Source organism: Lynx canadensis, chromosome B2 (genome assembly GCF_007474595.2).
Source record: "Lynx canadensis isolate LIC74 chromosome B2, mLynCan4.pri.v2, whole genome shotgun sequence".
NCBI classification, from domain to species: Eukaryota; Metazoa; Chordata; class Mammalia; order Carnivora; family Felidae; genus Lynx; species Lynx canadensis.
Genome location: NC_044307.1, coordinates 97,542,613 through 97,559,930, shown reverse-complemented (window position 1 = coordinate 97,559,930; position 17,318 = coordinate 97,542,613). Strand labels below are relative to the sequence as shown.

Below are 17,318 nucleotides of genomic sequence, written 5' to 3'. Positions count from 1 at the left end.
GATGGATGGATGGATGCAGAGGAAAGGAAATGAAATTCAGAACCTATAGAGTGATGGTAGAAATGAAGACGTAATCAATTCCCAAAAGGTAAGAATGTAACTCATCCAGAAATGATCCAAATTTCAGAGAATTCATCCCCCTGTGTTTCTAGTCAAAGATGACCAGGGAAAAGTCCAAAGAGTTCTTTGAGTAAATTGTGTCCTCAAAGTTAAACAGTGCATTTGCTTTGCTTTCAGTGTCCCTCGCTCACTTATTTTCCCAACATTCAAAGAAAGAAAAAGAAAAGAGAGATCCCATAAAGTCACAAAATAGTAATTCTCTCTTGAATGCCATACAAAACTTGGATTCTTTAACAAGACACCACTAAGCACATCTGTCTACAGCTCCTTGACATTAACTTGAATATCTCCCCATAATTTCCCTGATTTGCCAGTGAAGGAACTCCTTGTAAGTCTCATGGACAACCTCACTTCCATATCTCAGTACTCACTGTGGAGAGTCTGTCTTTCCTATATACTCACCCTAAGAAAGTGGAATAGGAAAGGAAGAAAGATGAATTCAAGAGTAAAGAAAACCTCCATGTGACATTTCCCAAAGCACATTCCACTGAGTATTATTCCCAGGAGATACTTAAATGGGTGTTATTTTTAAAAAGACTTCCATAGTCAAATATGTATGAAAACACTGGACTAAACAAAGTTAAATAATAGACCCTTTACCTAAGACTTTTTGGTACCACCAGTGTATAACTAGGAATCTTAAAGAGGGAGATGGAATGTGCTATATTTCACCAATTTGACCACACACAGAGAATCCACAAACCTGGACTTCTAAGGAAGTTTCCCTGGGATGTGTCGTTCTACTGCCCTATATCAGCACTGAAGCACGAGCACTTACATGTGGGTCATTAATTATCAGGCAAGTTTCTCCTCTTTCGCCCAGAATTGGGTCCTCCACTGCCAGGAGCTTTGTCTGCACTGGGCAGAAAGACAAGGCCTGCAGCCATGTGGCCAGTACTAGGTGTGCTGACCAATGCTTACTAGTCTTCAAAAAACTAATCTCCAAGAAACACCACCAGACTGAACAAAGATATCCATGGCCACAAAGTCCTGTGGTGTGTGCTACATGTATTCAATATAGAGAAGGTAACCCTTTTCCTGTAAGGTCCTATAGAGACAATAGCAGAAATGAGTAATAAGGCAATGGGAGAGTAATACTGCTCTTAACATACCGAATTCATGTTTACCAGGTGGTTGCCATGCACAAGGAGCTCAAGTAAAATCTTGTCCCCTATTCTTGAGCCTTGGGATATGACCCTGTGACCAATCCAGAGGCCCTGGGACAATGATGTTGCAATCATGGGTTTTCTCTCCACTGGACCTCTCTCCTACATGGCTGAAGTCCACTCACTGAGCCCTAGAATCTAGCCAACAAATGTATGTGAATAGGGAGCAAGGTCAAAAAGTGTGCACCAGCAAATCCATCACTGATGGAAAAGAAATTCCAAGCCCCTGCCCTGCATAGAGGGGTATCGTCTCCCAAGAAATACAAATAGCAGCATGTTAGGACTAAAGGGTCAAGCTGCCTTACATAGGACATCAGAGCAAGAAAAGTATTGCCATCACCTACTATTTATCTGAAGGGCTCATTTCCTCTTCTGAAATCTGCCTGTCCCATTAATTATACTTAATGGGCGCCACAGTGGTTGACAAATCTCCCTAGAGGGGAAACTTTAATTGTAGACAAAAGATTCATTTATTTACTCAACTTTGTGCCAGGCACTATACTAGAAGCTGGAAATACACTGGCGAACAAGAAAAGATATGATCCCAGTCCTCACGAAGCTTCCCATGGCTGCTCCCAGTGTAAAATGTCAAGGTGCAATAGACAAGGATCATGAAAAAGCCAAGCCTGCTCCCATGGCTCTATCACCACACAAAAGTCACAGGAGCCAGGTGTTTGTGGTAACCACAGAGAGGGATATAAGCAGCCCCAAAGGAGAGGAGGATAAGCAGCCCCAATATGACTGACTAGCAGGCTAAGTCCCACCTCTCAGCATTTGGGACAGCATACGGGGATGGGACTACCATCTTAGGGGAGGTGAATCAATGTGTTAGAGACTGGGAGGTCAAATAAATTTGTTAAAAGAACCAAGGTGAAGCTGCTGGAACATTGTCAACAATAATTTACTTTTCTCTTCACCTTTCCATCTTGAAATATTCATTGAGATTTCCTGAATGAGAGTAACCAATGGTTGAGGGACTCTCTAAAGGGATCCCATGACAATCCCTACTCAGGAATGTGATGAGACATCACATGCCAAAACAGCCCAGCTATAGGAAAGGTGGAGGAGGGCCACACCAACCAGAAATCTTTCAGAGTCTTCTCTTCTCTCTACACGCTCCCTTTGGGCTGATCAGCTATGTACTCCTGTGACTTCAGTTACCACCCGTAGGTGAAGGTTTCCAAATCAACACAGCTACCTCTCATGAGATGTCATTTCCAACTGCCTCCCAGCATCTAAACCTGTCACGTCCAAAGCTGCATACACACCCCTCTGCATTATCTGCCCTTCCTGTGTTTCCCATCTCAATTCCTGCCTCTACCATCCATGCAGTTACTTGGTAGCAGAAATATGGCATTTTTCCTGCTTCTTCCCTCCTTCCCACCCCCCACATTCTGATTATTCACCAAGTCCTCCTAAACATTTTTACATTATGCCTACATTTGTTCAATTCATTCACGCATGCATTCATTCATTCAATAAATATTTACCAAGTCTAATTATGTACCAGGCACTGTTGTAGGTGCCCATCCTCATGGAGTTTACCACTGTCCATTCCAGTGAAGCCACCAATGCCTCTTGCCCATTCTGCAGGAGGCCTTCTGTCTCACTTCTGCCTAGTTCATTCCCTCTGCTCTGGATGTGGGAAAATCTTGTGAAACACAAATCTAATCACTGCTCTAACCTGCTCAAAACCCTTCATTGGCATCCACTTCCCTCAAGAAGAAGCTTGAACTCTTCAGCATGACCTCAATGACCAGGCCAGCCTCAGCAGTTTGTCCACTCTCTGGGCTCTGGCATGTTCTACTTTTCTTGAGGTTCTCTCTCTACTCTGAGTCTTTCCATGTGCTGCTTCCTCACCCACAACCTCAAAATCCTTGGCTGATTCAGTCCTATTTCCCCTTCATATCTAATCTTAAACATCATCCTAGGGAGGGGGCTTTCTTGACCTCAAACCTGGTGAGATCCCACAGCACTCTGGACTTGATCATCACCAGACTTGATTGAGATTTCTTTTTAATGTCTCTTTCCTTCAGCAGACTAAGAGCCAGTTAAGACAGGGACCATGTCTGGTTCACTAGAATGAAATGTCTGACTTTGGACCTCAGCCTAAGGAGCAGAAAAAGTAGAATCCTTACCAGGTGCACCCTGGGTGGTTGGATGCCCAGGGTTGGTGGGGGCCAGGTGAGGGGGGAAAGCCAAGTGTACCATCTTTGGTAATCACACAGAACAAAGTTGCTTTAGTGGGAAACACCAGTGAAAAGCCCCAGAATAGAATGTGATCATTATTTCCGCTCGCCTTGGCCAAGTCCATGAACTAAGTCTTCTCAATTTAACAGAAACTTTGAGAAGTCAGCATTGGGAATGTCCCTAGAATAACAAGAATTACCAACTTCACCATCACTTCTCTCTTAACCAAACTTTATTTATACTTTCAAATAATTAAGAGCAAACAGTTCAGTTGGGTCTAGGCTAATCCCAAAAACACAACCACCCTCTACAAGCAAGAGAAAACATAGATGACATTTCCTCCTGTTTCCTGTTAGCATCTTGGCTCCTTGGTGACCTAGGGGCAGGGTTTTCTGGAATCCTAACTAGGTCACACCCCTAGTTCCAGTCAGTGTCAGGAATCATAGGGGTGCATGACTTAGAACCCATGTTTAGAGGGTATCCCCACTTCAGAAGTGAGTTCTGGCCCTCGTTCTGCCATTAATGCAACTCAGTGGCTTTGAGAAGGTCATTTAGCCTCTCCAGCCTAATTTTCTCACCTATAAATGGGAATTTAACAAGATCATCTCTGAGTTCCCTTCTAACTAAAATTCTAGGAGTCTAAATCTTTCAAAATAACAAGGTTCATTTAAAGGAGTACAGCCAGAGGATATTCTTTTTCCTTTCCTTTATTTCTTGGAGTCCTGACTTAATTTCTTCCCTTTTCATCCTTCCATATGGCTGCCACTGTTGTCCCCTGCCCTTACCACAAGAGCCTTAGAAAATTCTTTGACTGATGGGATAATTTTAGAAGTAGCCCTTTCTGAGTTCTCCAATATTTGCACCACCATAAATCTGGTACCCTCTTCTTACTCCTTTATTATATATTTATGCTTCACTTTAAAGGAACAAACATTAATGTCCATAAAATTTTAACTTTTCATATTCTTTTCCATTAATGTCTGATCTTTCACTGTGGACCTCCACGTACATGATATTTTATCCTGAGTTTCCCAGAAAACTCTGAGACAAAGATTTGCATGCAGCTGATTTATTGGACATGTGGTTCCAGAAAGGAGGAATGAAGGACACAGAGAAAGAACGTGGGGAGGAAGAAGAGCCAGTATAATGATGTGTTACTAAATTGGCCACCACTAAGGGAAAGTGGTATTCAATCATAAAGAACATTCTTTGGAGTTTGTGACATACTTTTCATAGCTATTCTCTCAGGGGACAAAAGAAGGAAGAATTTATTCATCAGCTCTCATGCCCCATTGACCCAGTGTGTTAATTCCCCTACATTTCGGGTTTGCACATGTGTGAATGAGACTGAAAGGATTTACATGATGCCCACACTGCCATATCAGAGAAGCCCTACAGCCAGAAGCTACAGACATATGCCATAAGTGTGAGCCAAGGCCCTTCCAGAATGTACAGGCCTAAGCTGTCAAAGTACCACAGCAATCACTGGATTAAGAGGTGGGGCCAAGAGGATCTGGAGAGGTCCCATATACTTGGCTGTCATCACTGTAGAGCCTGCTTTCTCAACCATGGCACTATTGACATTTTCAGCCAGATTAATTCCTTGTAGTGGGGCTGTCCTATGCATTGTAGGATGTTTAGCAGCATGCCTGGCCTCTACTCCCTATATGCCCTCTCCCAGATGTGACAACCAGAATATCCCAATATTGCCAGTGTCCCCTGGAAGGCAAAGTTACACCTGATTAGAACTACTGGTGCAGACTATGAATATTGTAATTTTGTCACTCACCCAGTACCCCTTCATTTCTCTCTACATCATATCAAAAGCAGCTCTCAAGTAGACCACTATGAGAGATATTTACGTCTTATGCCTGTGATTTAACTTTTGGGCCTCACCATGATATACTTCATGTAAATAGATGATAATTCCTTAATAATAAAGAATGATGAGATTTTTAAATAGTTGATTTGAGAAACCCATAAACAGACTAGATATAGAGGGAAAATGTTAAAATTGCATTCTAAGGCTTAGTTGCTTAAATCAAAAGGAATGAAAATAAGCAATTTTTTAAAAAAACCTAAGTTTCTAAGTCAAGGACTCATTATTTTTTGAGACAAGGATCTTTTTCCATCATTATGCATGTATGTGATATACAATTTCACATTCAACTCCAAGACCCACACTCACCCACCTAAGCCCATCCAAGGAACTCCTAGGAAACCATGTTAACTACTGTTGATGAACATTTGGATTGTTTCTAGTTTTAAGTTATTATGATTAAATGCTTCTATGAAGGTTCTTCTATATGTCTTTGTCTCATGTATACACACATCTGTGCTGAGAATATATCTAGGATGAAATTATTGGATAATAGGATATATATATGCTCAGCATTAGTTGATATTGAATCAGCTTTCAAGAGTGGTTATACTGACTTACACTCTCACCAGCAATGCTTGAGAGTTCCGGTTGCTCCACATCCTCCTCAACACTTGGTATTATCAGACTTTTTCATTTTAGCCATTGTAATGTTTATGTGCTGGTGTTTCACTATGATTTTAAATTTTATCTCCCTAATGACTAATGAGGTTGAACAACTTTTCCTGTGTTTATAGATCACTAGGTTATTTCCTTTGGTGAAGTTGGTTTATATTTTTTGCCCATTTTTCTATTAGGCAGTTTTCTTTTTTATTTATAGGGGTTCTTTATATATTATGACTATGAGTCTTTTGTGGGACATGCATTACAAACATCATCTCCCACTCAGTAATTTTTCATTCATTCTTTTAAAGATGTCTTTTAATCAACAGAAATTCTTATCTTTAATAGAATCTATTTAAGCAGTCTTTTTCTTTACGGTTAATGCTTTTAGTGTATAGTTTAAGAAATACTAGCCTACCCAAGGTAATAAATGTGTTCTCCTAGGTGTTCTTTTACATGCTCTATAAGCTCTATTTTTTGGTCACATTTAGATCAACAATCCATCTAGAACTTACTTTTGTGAATGGTGTGAAGTAAATAATCAACATACTTTTTTTTCCATAAGCACATTTACTGACAAGACTATCCTTTCCTCACTGTGCTACATTGTTATCTTTGTTGTTATGCACTGAATGTTTGTCTTTCCAAAATTCATGTTGAAGCCCTAACTCCTAATGTGATGTTATCTGGAGACTGGGCTTTTGAGAGTTAATTAGGGTTCGATGAGGTCATGAGGGTAGGGTCCTGATCTAATGGGACTAGTGACCTTCTGAGAAGAGACAACAGAGATCTTTCTATCTCTCTCTGCCACATCAGAGAAAAGGTGACCATCTGAAACCCACAGAGAGTTCTTATCAGATACTAAGCCTGATGACGCTGATCTTGGACTTGCATTCTCTAGAATTGTGAGAAAATAAATTTTGGTTGATTAAGCCACCCGGGCCATGGTATGTGGTTATAGTAACACAAGCTGATGAATATATTTGTCATAAATCCAAAATATGTTTATATTTGTTTCTGAATTCCACTGTAATGATTTATTTGTATATCCTTTTATCATTATCTCATTGTCTTTCTTTTAACGCAACAGAAATCATTTATTATTGTTCACGGTTTCTGTGAGTCAGGTATTTGGGAGTAGTTTAGAGAAATTCTGGCTCAGAGTTGCTCATGAGGTTACAGCCAAATGTCTCTTGGGGCTGCAGTCATTAGAAGGCTTGAGTTGGGCTGGGGGACCCACTTCTATGGTGGCTCAACCACTAGGCTGCAAGTTGGTGCTGGCTGCTGGTGGGAGGCCCCCATTCCTGTCTGCATGAGCTCTTTCACAGGGCTGCTTGAGTTTCCTCATGCTCCCTCAAGAGTGAATAATCTGAGAGAACTAGGCAAAAACTGCAATTACCTTTTATGACAGCCTCAGAAGTCAGTCACACAAACCAGCCCTGATTCAATGTAGGAAAAAACTACCTGGAGACCAAGATCATTAGGGCCATTTTGGAAGCTGGCTTCCATAATTTCATTTGTCTGAAGTCCAAAAATAGGCCATAATAAACTATATTGCTTGGGGGACGGGGAGTGTACTTAGATATTAAAACTATAGAAGAAAATAAGGCAATGGTTACCATAAAAGTGGTTACCTCTTAAAGGGAAGAAGTTGTGAGTGGAAAGGATCACTATTTGTCAAAGAATACATTTATATTTTATGCACTTTTCCAAAAGGCAACGTGTTTCATAATTGCAAGAAAATATTTAAAAAAAAAAAATTAAGCCAAAAGAGAACTGACATGAGAAAAACAAAGTGTTCTTTTCTCTTTTGTGCCTCAAATATAGATCAAAGGATTCCCAAAGACTAATCGGAAGTCTGGTCAAAAGAAGAATAACAACAGTACAATTAACAATAATAGTAATAAAATTAATTAATTAATTAATTATTCTAGCCTTCTAATAATTGTTGAGATCTGGTAGTATAAGTCTTCCTTTTTCTTTTTTTTTTTTTTTCCAAGATTATCCTGGCTATTCTTGCCCCTTTCCATCTCCATGTAAATATAAGAAGCAGCTTTATAATTTCCATAAAATTTTATGCCAGGATTATTATCTAAATTGAATACATACACCAATTTAGGAAAAATCTGCCTTTTTAGACTATTTAGTCTCCAGTCCATAAACATGGGATATCCCTCTATTGATTTAGGTCTTCTTTTGTTTCTCTGCAATATTTATAGTTCCCGATATAACAATTTTGCATACATTTTGTTAGGTTTTTTCACCTGGGTATTTGACGGTTTGATGCTATTTTAAATGGTATTTAAAATTTTGTTTTTTAATATATTCTGGCTGGTATATAGAGATATAAGGGATTTGGGGTTATTGACAATGTTTAGAGACCTTGATAAATGTATTTGTTAATTACAAATTAACACATTGATGGAGAAGTTTACCAATACATTGATGGTTTATACACTGTTATAAACAAAATGCCATTTCTTCCTTTAAAACCTTATATTTTTGTTTCTTTTTCTTGCCAGATTACATTACATGAATTCTAGTATAAAATTAAATAGAAGTGGTGATAGTGGTCATCTGTATCTTATTCTAGATTGCAAGAGGAAAGCCTGCAATATTTCACCATTAAATACAATTTTTGTGGGTGCCTGGGTGGCTCAGTCAGTTAAGCATCTGACTTCAGCTAGGTCATGATCTCACCGTTCTTGAGTTCAAGCCCCACATGGGGTTGACAGCTCGAAGCCTGAAGCCTGCTTCAGATTCTGTGTCTCCCTCTCTCTCTGCCTGTCCCCTGTTCACACTCTGTCTCTCTCTCCCCACCCCCTCAAAGATAAATAAACATTAAAAAAAAATTAAATATGATTTTTGCTATAGGTTTTCTTGTGGATACTTTTTGTCATATTAAGGATGTTCCTGGGGCGCCTGGGTGGCGCAGTCGGTTAAGCGTCCGACTTCAGCCAGGTCACGATCTCGCGGTCCGGGAGTTCGAGCCCCGCGTCGGGCTCTGGGCTGATGGCTCAGAGCCTGGAGCCTGTTTCCGATGCTGTGTCTCCCTCTCTCTCTGCCCCTCCCCCGTTCATGCTCTGTCTCTCTCTGTCCCAAAAATAAATAAACGTTGAAAAAAAAAAAATTAAAAAAAAAAAAAAAGGATGTTCCATTCGGTTCCTACTTTGCCAAAAGTTATTAGTAATTGTGTTAAATTTTATCACATTATGTTTCTGCATCTATTGAGAATATTGTATGAGGTTTTATTTTATTCTGTTAAGGTGATTAATTACATTAACCGATTATTTTTTAATGTTTATTTATTTATTTTGAGAGGGAGAGAGAGCGTGGGCAGGGGGGAGCAGAGAGGGAGAGAAACCCAAGCAGGCTCTGCACCATCAGCATAGAGCCCAACTCAGGGCTTGATCTCACAAACCACAAGATCACGACCTGAGCCAAAATCAAAAGTCAGATGCTTAACTGACTGAGCTACCCAGGTGCCCCTTGACTGATATTTTAAACTTAAATCAATCTTGCATTCCTAGAAAAAAAATCCAAATTAGTCATGATGTATTATCCTTTTGCATACATCACTGGATTTGGTTTCCCATGATTTTTTTGAGGATTGAATCAGTGTTCATGATGAACAGAAATTTTCCGTTTTAATGTAACTCAATTACATTAAATTATCATTTTCTTTACTTCTAATGGCCTGTCATGTCATGGGATCAAAGTCAGATTTGGATCATAAAATGAGTGAAAGTGTTTCTTTTTTTTTTTTTTTCTATTCTCTGGGAGAGTTTGTCTAATTTTGATTTTATTTTTTCCTCAAATTTTTGTTAGATTCTACCACTGAAGCTCTCTGTGTCTGGAACGTTCTTTGTAGAAAGGATTTAATTATTTAATTTCATCAATGGATGTAGGACTACTCAAGTTTTCTATTTCTCCTTAAGATGCTTTTTTTTGATAAATTAAATTGGACATAATGTGGCTTCTCTTTTGCAGAAATTCTGGGAATTTTTCCATTGATAATTACTTATGTGTAACATCAAAATTATTAGGTGTAATGACATATGGGTGATACAGTCTTTTTGTTTACTCACATTTCACACTTTTTTCTAGCAGTTTTTCTAACATTTAAATCTATTATTTCAAGTCACTCTTCCAGAGTAAAAAATTAACAATCACTGATAGTTGTCGTAAACAGCATACATTTTCCATCAGACTTTTGGCTGCCATAATTACATATATAGGTGCGTTTTCTTTAAATATGTTCAATCGACTAACAAATACATATTATGGCATATTAAAACAGAGCCTCTCAAATCACAAAATCAGGAGGGCAATTCACTATACAAGTCACAAAATCAAGATTTTATAAATATAGACAAGATACAATTACCTACGCTAACTACAGCATCTTTAAGACAAGGAAACTGAGGCACAGAAAGGCAAAGTGACTTATCCAAGATTACAGAGCCAATAAATAGCAGAGCTGGCATTAACAACCCAGGTCTCTTGATTCTTGCTCTGGTAGTCCTTCCACCACATCATGCTACCATTCAAACCACATATTTGATTTGGCATTAAGAGTGCTCAAACATACATACTGGAATATTACTCAGTCATAAAAATGAATGAAATCTTGCTATTTGTGACAACATGAGGATATTGTGTTAAGTGAAATAAGTCAGACAGAAGAGAACGATAGATACCAAATGATTTCACTTACATGAGGAGTCTTAAAAAAATGAACAAACAACAACAAAAGAAACAGACTCATAAATACAGAGAACAAACTGGTGGTTGCCAGAAGGGAGGGGAGCAGGGGATGGGAAATAGGTGAAGAGGATTTATAGATACAAAGTTCCAGTTATAAAATAAATAAGTTGTGGGGATGAAAAGTACAGCACTGGAAATATAGTCAATAATACTGTAATAATTTTATACAGTAACAGATGGTTACTACAAAAAAAAAATGAATGATTGAACATACTGAAATTTGATTTCTACCTTTTCAAGAGCCCTCAATTTTATAAGGAAAGATAAAACAGGACCCAAATGATAACAGGTAACATTTTTAGACTTCATGTTGTGTCTTCTGTTAATCACCTTGAATTTCAGATGGCTATCTTCTAGCATACATTATGTTTTAGATGCCATTTCTCCTCAACTGTGTGAATATAACAGTACCTGATTATCTCCCTGTACCCTTTCTGCTACTCCACTTTAACTGTCCTTCTACTGCACCATGCACCCTGAAAATGCTCTTAAAATACCTTTCAAAGTCAAAGTGGAATGACGTTTTTTGCTTTTTGAGGGGTTTTTTTGGTTTTTTTTGTGGTTTTTTTTTTTTTTTTTTTGGAATGATGTTTTGATTATGTACCAAGTTCACTGTAAGTTCCTGGTGGTCAGGGGTGATGAAACATATATTGGTATTATCTAGCACAATGTGAAGAACATTCAATAAACATGTAATTGACTGAAAGACTGACATATTTTTTTTTTTTTGGATAGTCCAGTGGCTATGAATATGGGTTAAGGAGACATCATGCCTAAGTTCAAATGTCAGTTCTGCCACTTATTACCTGTGTGACCTCAGGCAAGTTGCTCTGGGTCTCAGTTTCCTCATCTGTAAAACAAGGTTAATAATAGCATCCACACAGAGTTGTTCTGAAAATTAAATGAGATAATAATCTATTAGCACAATGCCTGGCCCATAGGAAGTGCTCAAAAAATACTAGCCAAGATGAGATTATATCATTACAGTTATTAACTATTCCTATTCTTGCTATTCACCAAAATTCCTCCTGTCCTTGTTCTAAGTCATTTGGAAAATTCTCCAAATCTAAGGGTTCAGTGAATATCTTTTCTTTTTGAGAAATGTATCTGGCACGTAAATAGTAAATCACCCAAATCCCATTAACTCTAGGTAATTTTATTTAATAATTATATTTTAAAAGTTGGACAAATAAATAAATGGCAGAGCAATTTTGACTGAATCCTGTTTTCTCAATGGCTATTTGGAATACATCATTCATATGCAAGCCCCAAGAATATTGAATAACAGATAAAATAAATAATGATCATAATGCAAACCACATTCTGATTCCAACTTCCCTGCAAGTACAACTCCATGTACGAATTATAAGAGCCAAAAAGTAACATGCTTATTAACTGTGGGTTGCTCAGCTATATACACAGGGCTTAGCAGATCACGTGAATGTTTCCATATTCTCAGCTAAGCTAATGGTTCCTTAGAGCCCAGTTCTTATAACCCCTTAAGAATTTTAAGATTTGCCTGAAAAAATATATCATATTTCCATGACTATGACTGAACACAAATTTGGAAAGCTCACTGAAAGCAAACCATCCTGGAAGACAGGAAATGGTCATTGTTTTCAAAGAAAGTCAAGATGCTGCTGCACACAGGGAATCGAGCTCTTAGGAGCTTGATCTCATTTCCCTCCACATAAACCTGTGGATGCTGTGTGGATAGACTCTATCTTTCACTTCTCACATGAGTAGTGGGGAATAAGAATAAGGCCACTTACCATCTGAGGTAAAAGACATTTTATTCAAGACTGCCGTACACATGCAGAAATATATTTCCTCCTCTTTTTACATTTAATTTCATTTTAAAGTATTCAGGGATTTAGAGGGATTCTGGACTTGTACTAGGCAAGTTGTAAGCCTCTGGGAAAGCCTGTCAAAAGACTCAGATTTAAAATGTCATTTCCTAGATACACAGTGTTTTCTGCAGCAGGGCTCAGTGAGACTTTCACTAGGAAAAGTTGCTGCATTTCATCTTTTCCTCATGAACAAAAACAATTACGCCAATAGTTGCATTGATTTTTTTTTTTTTAATTCTTAGGAGCAAAATGTCATGTCTGAGACTAGGAGATAAAAATCCTGGTTCAAGTCCCAACTTGACCTTCAGGTCAAGGACCTTCAAGTCCTTACTTTGACCAAGGTAGACAAGGGTAGGGGGAACCAAGCCTATCCACCCAATGCAGAGGACCGATGTCTGGTCAGTGGAGCGGAGTGCTATTACGTTTGAAAAGCAGTAAAGAGCAATATAAAGTCTTTATAAAAAATCTGTATTTAAAATTCATTTGAACAGCTGCACTTCAATAGTCAAACTAATGGGGGTGCAGGGCAGGTATACATATTTTGATGGGGACTCACTCCAGCACAGCCTTTGCAATCCGTGCTGTAAGTCCTTTACCGGCACAATGCTCTTTGAATGAAGTCCTGAAGGGTTGAACCCATATTAAAAATCTCTAATATGAGAAGAATTACAGCAAGGTTACAATATAATTAACCTGAGTTATCTTTCAAAACTCCTGCTGATATATATTCTGCCACTTCAGACTGTGTTCATGCTGTGATTTTTAAAATTAGCAAAGAAGGAGGCTTTCATATTCATTCAAACTAAAAGGATACAGGAATGTTTGCATAAAAAGAAAAAGTTGGTCAGTACTTTCTATTATTCCCTTATTCTTTTAACAGATTTTTTTAAATGGCAGCTCTGTATAGCAAAGCCTTATTCTGTCCACTTCCTAGTCTGCGGAAAAGTCTGCTAGTCTTATTTAAGGATCATGGTGACTCCTTTCACTGCTTGGAGGGAAAAAAAAAAGCAAAATCAGGGCTATTATCCTGTGTTTATAACAAGTCTATTACCATAGTAACGACTGTGATGTCACAAACCCTACACCAGGGGCCAAATTCTGTCTCTAATGGGGGAAGGGCAGCTTAGCCTTGGAAATCAGACAAAATTGTGCACAAACATGTGTGGCCAAAGCAGGAACAATGCTTGCGGTAATCACCAAAGCATGGGGAGCTACTCTTCTCTGAAGAAAAGGGGAGCAGGCACAAAAAAGCAATTCCCCAGGGCCAGAAATAAGCTACACCCACACTTCTGTCCGCAGCTGTGCAAAAGGAGGGTGGAAATCCAAGCAAGTGTGGTATCACCATGTTCCCAATCACAAGTATTCCACTGGGCCCACCGGCTGCCAAACATGGATGGGATCCAGTGGTGAGCCCGCCCAAGCACATGAAACACACTCTGGAACTGGTGCCCGACCAGATGGAGCCCTCTGGTACCTCGGAGGGGAAGCAACTTGCCCCGTGATGGCAAGCACTTTAAAACCACACTGGGGTTTTACTCCTACTAGGTCAACCCAGTTCACAGAATCACAGATTCTCAGGTTCAGAGAAACTCATCAAGTCTCCCAAAAGATGTGGACTTTAAAAAATGACCTTTTACAGGAACATGTTGTATCCCCTGTCACTGAGGTATCTGAAGTAGCAGAGTAAGAAGTACTCTTATTCTGATACAGTCTAAGGAAGTTTTGTACAAATATGCTGAAAAGGCAACTTTGTATTAAAAAGAATATTGAATCAGGAGTCAGAAGACATTGCTACCAGTCTTGGCTCAAGAATTTAGAAGTCTCCTGATCTTGAGCAAGCCATTTAACTTATCTGACCTTCAGTTCCTTATGTAACCATATCTAGCGTGCTATTTCCTGGGGTCATTGTAAAGATCAGATTAAATAAAATAATGAATGTGAATGAGCTTCATAAACTATAAGGGATTTCACCCAAACATAAGGTATTATTATTATTGGCATTTTCACATAGCCAGTTTATAGTAGAACAGGAATAATTTGAATGCTAACCATTATTTTCCTTCCAGAAATCCAAAACATACACATGATCCTCGTCTTCCCTACCCCAAAAGGTGCACAGTTGCATGATACAGTCAATTTTAAATTATTTAGGGGCTTGGGGCGCCTGGGTGGCTCAGTCGGTTAAGCATCTGACTTCAGTTCAGGTCATGATCTCACAGTTCATGAGTTCGAGCCCTGTGTTGGGTTCTGTGCTGACAGCTTAGAGCCTGGAGCTTGCTTCAGATTCTGTCTCTCTCTCTCTCTCTCTCTCTCTCTCTCTCTCTCTCTTAAAAATAAATAAACGTTAAAAAAAAATAAATTATTCCAGGGTTGATTATAGAGGGACCTTTTACTTCTGGCCATTATGCCATTTATTACTTTCCCTTAGGAATACTATGTTAGCCAGATACAGCTATAAAATTGACAGGAAATGTGCCTCAACTCAGTTACCTGTGTAACAATTCTGGTAAAAATTTTTAACAAAAGGAGAAACTGAAATGATTCATTAGATGGAAGTTTTGTGATAATCTGTGATAAACATGGATAACTTATCCATAGATAATGACTCACATCACTGTCAGTAAAGCTATGGTCAATTTCGGACAGGTTGGGACTAATCCAGCCAAGATACTAACATTCTCTCAGTGAACAACAAAGTGGCCTGTACTGTCTTATGTATGTGCAATAGGTATTTAAATATCAGTTCAGTTCATTCAGTTTTCAACAAATATTATTAGAGTACTACGATCTGCCAAAGCTCACCACATACCCTGAAAACCCCACTCTCTTCCTGTCCATGTTGCTGTCCCTCATGATATTACACAAAAGACGTTGGCAAAGCTCATGGCCTCACTCTTAGAAACTCTATTCACCTTCCTATTATCATGAGGCTTTGGCCAATCTTACCCTAGAGCAAAAATCAGCAACCTGTTGTCCTGGGGCCAAACCCTCCCTGCTGTCTTTTTTGTAAATGAAGTTTTATTAGAACATAAACACAGCCATTTGTTTATATATTATCTGTGGCTGCTTTCCTGCTACAACAGCAGAGTTCAGTAGCTGTGATACAGCTGTGAGACAGCATAGCCCAAAGCCTAAAATACTATCTGGCCCTTTACAGGAAAAGTTTGTGGACCCCTGTACTATATAATATGACTAAATCAAAATTCATCTCTCCTGTAAGTGTTTCTGTGTAGGGATTAATGGAGAAAACCCCTTGAAAGCAGAGATCCTTTCTGTATTCTCTGTCTTGTCATATAGAACCCAGGAGAAGCACAGAGTCAAGGTTTAGAGCAGATACAGAAAATTAAACACGTCCTCCCCTACATTTTGTTTTCAACAGATGAGTGCTTTGGAGTTGCATGAAGACAGCATAAAACCACTGGTGTTCGGTTACTCTGGCTTCTAATTCCTCCAAGTTCCTATGTCTAAGACTTCCAAGGCTCAATTTTTGGCCTGTATCCTTTTGCATATTTATTTCCTGATCTGATGTGGAATTAGAGTTAAATGGGAGCTGTGTGCTTGAATTCCACGTGGCTGGCTCAGCAGGAAACTCCAGGGCAGGTTTTTTGGCACGCCAAACTCATGTTAGCCTCAGCTATGTTAATTTCTAAAGCTGTTTGCTTTGCTCAAATAAATCTTAGAGGGGAATTTGCATTTGGATGCACACCTTTTTATGCACAAATTATGTGCATGATAATTCTAGGGCAGACTAAGGACTGAAAAAAAAGAGGCATGGTGTTTACTGAATGGCTTTCGTGTGGCAGGTACTATGCTAGGTGCTTTACATATATTTTCTCATTTCATGGCCACAATAATACCATAGGATGAAACTGTGATCCCCATTTTACAGATGGAGAAACTGAGGAGAAGAGAACTCATTTAATGTGTGCATGTTCACAGAGCTGGTAAGTGACAAAGCCTAGACTTGAGCCAAATCTGTCTAAATCTGAAGCCAGGGTTCTTTCCACTTAGACACACTGCCTTAATGATACTCTTTATCATCACCTCTCACTGAAGCCACTGGACACACATTCGAATATGAACCCTACATTTACAAAATTAGTCACCCCTCTCCTTTCCAGTAGCCTATGCAAAGTATGTTTTTGGCCCTTGGGAGATACACCTGGGCCCCTCTGCATCAGAAAACAATCAACCAAAGGAGACTAGGGGCATTAAAAAGGTAAATTCTATATGATACACAAATTATGTTAGTAATTAGCAAACACAATTTCAAGTGATTTTGACAGATAAATGGATTTCAAGGACATATCTGAGGGCCTCAATTTGAAAGGACACTTTTACTACTAAAATGTAGTAAGCTAAGGAAGAGAATGTGCCCATACTATGAAGGAAAATGTTAGTAACACTTAGAATATTGTACAAAAATATCTACAACATAAGCCTAGGAATTTATATCTACAAATATCCTCACTATTTATGAAAACAATTGCACACCTATCTCCCCTAAAAAAAAATGCAAACATTCTCTTCCGTAAGTTATGCTAAGTACTGCCATCAAAACTCACTGTTTATCATTGTTCAACTCAATATACAGAAAAATAGTAAGTCTAGCAATTAAGCATTCTAGCATAATTCCAACATTTCACAGCAAGCCAGATACAATGCTACTGAACTTCTTTCTCTGCATGGAACATGGCTGTAACCTAGCTTGCAACATCATACAATGCTCAGCCCTTTGCCATC

At 38.8% G+C, this 17,318-nt stretch overlaps 1 protein-coding gene across 1 annotated transcript in view; it reads right to left on the bottom strand.

The window, feature by feature from the left end:
• LOC115514248 (sine oculis binding protein homolog) overlaps positions 1-17,318 on the bottom strand; it is a 163,756-nt gene that overhangs the window by 129,887 nt on the left and 16,551 nt on the right. The window lies entirely within an intron of this gene.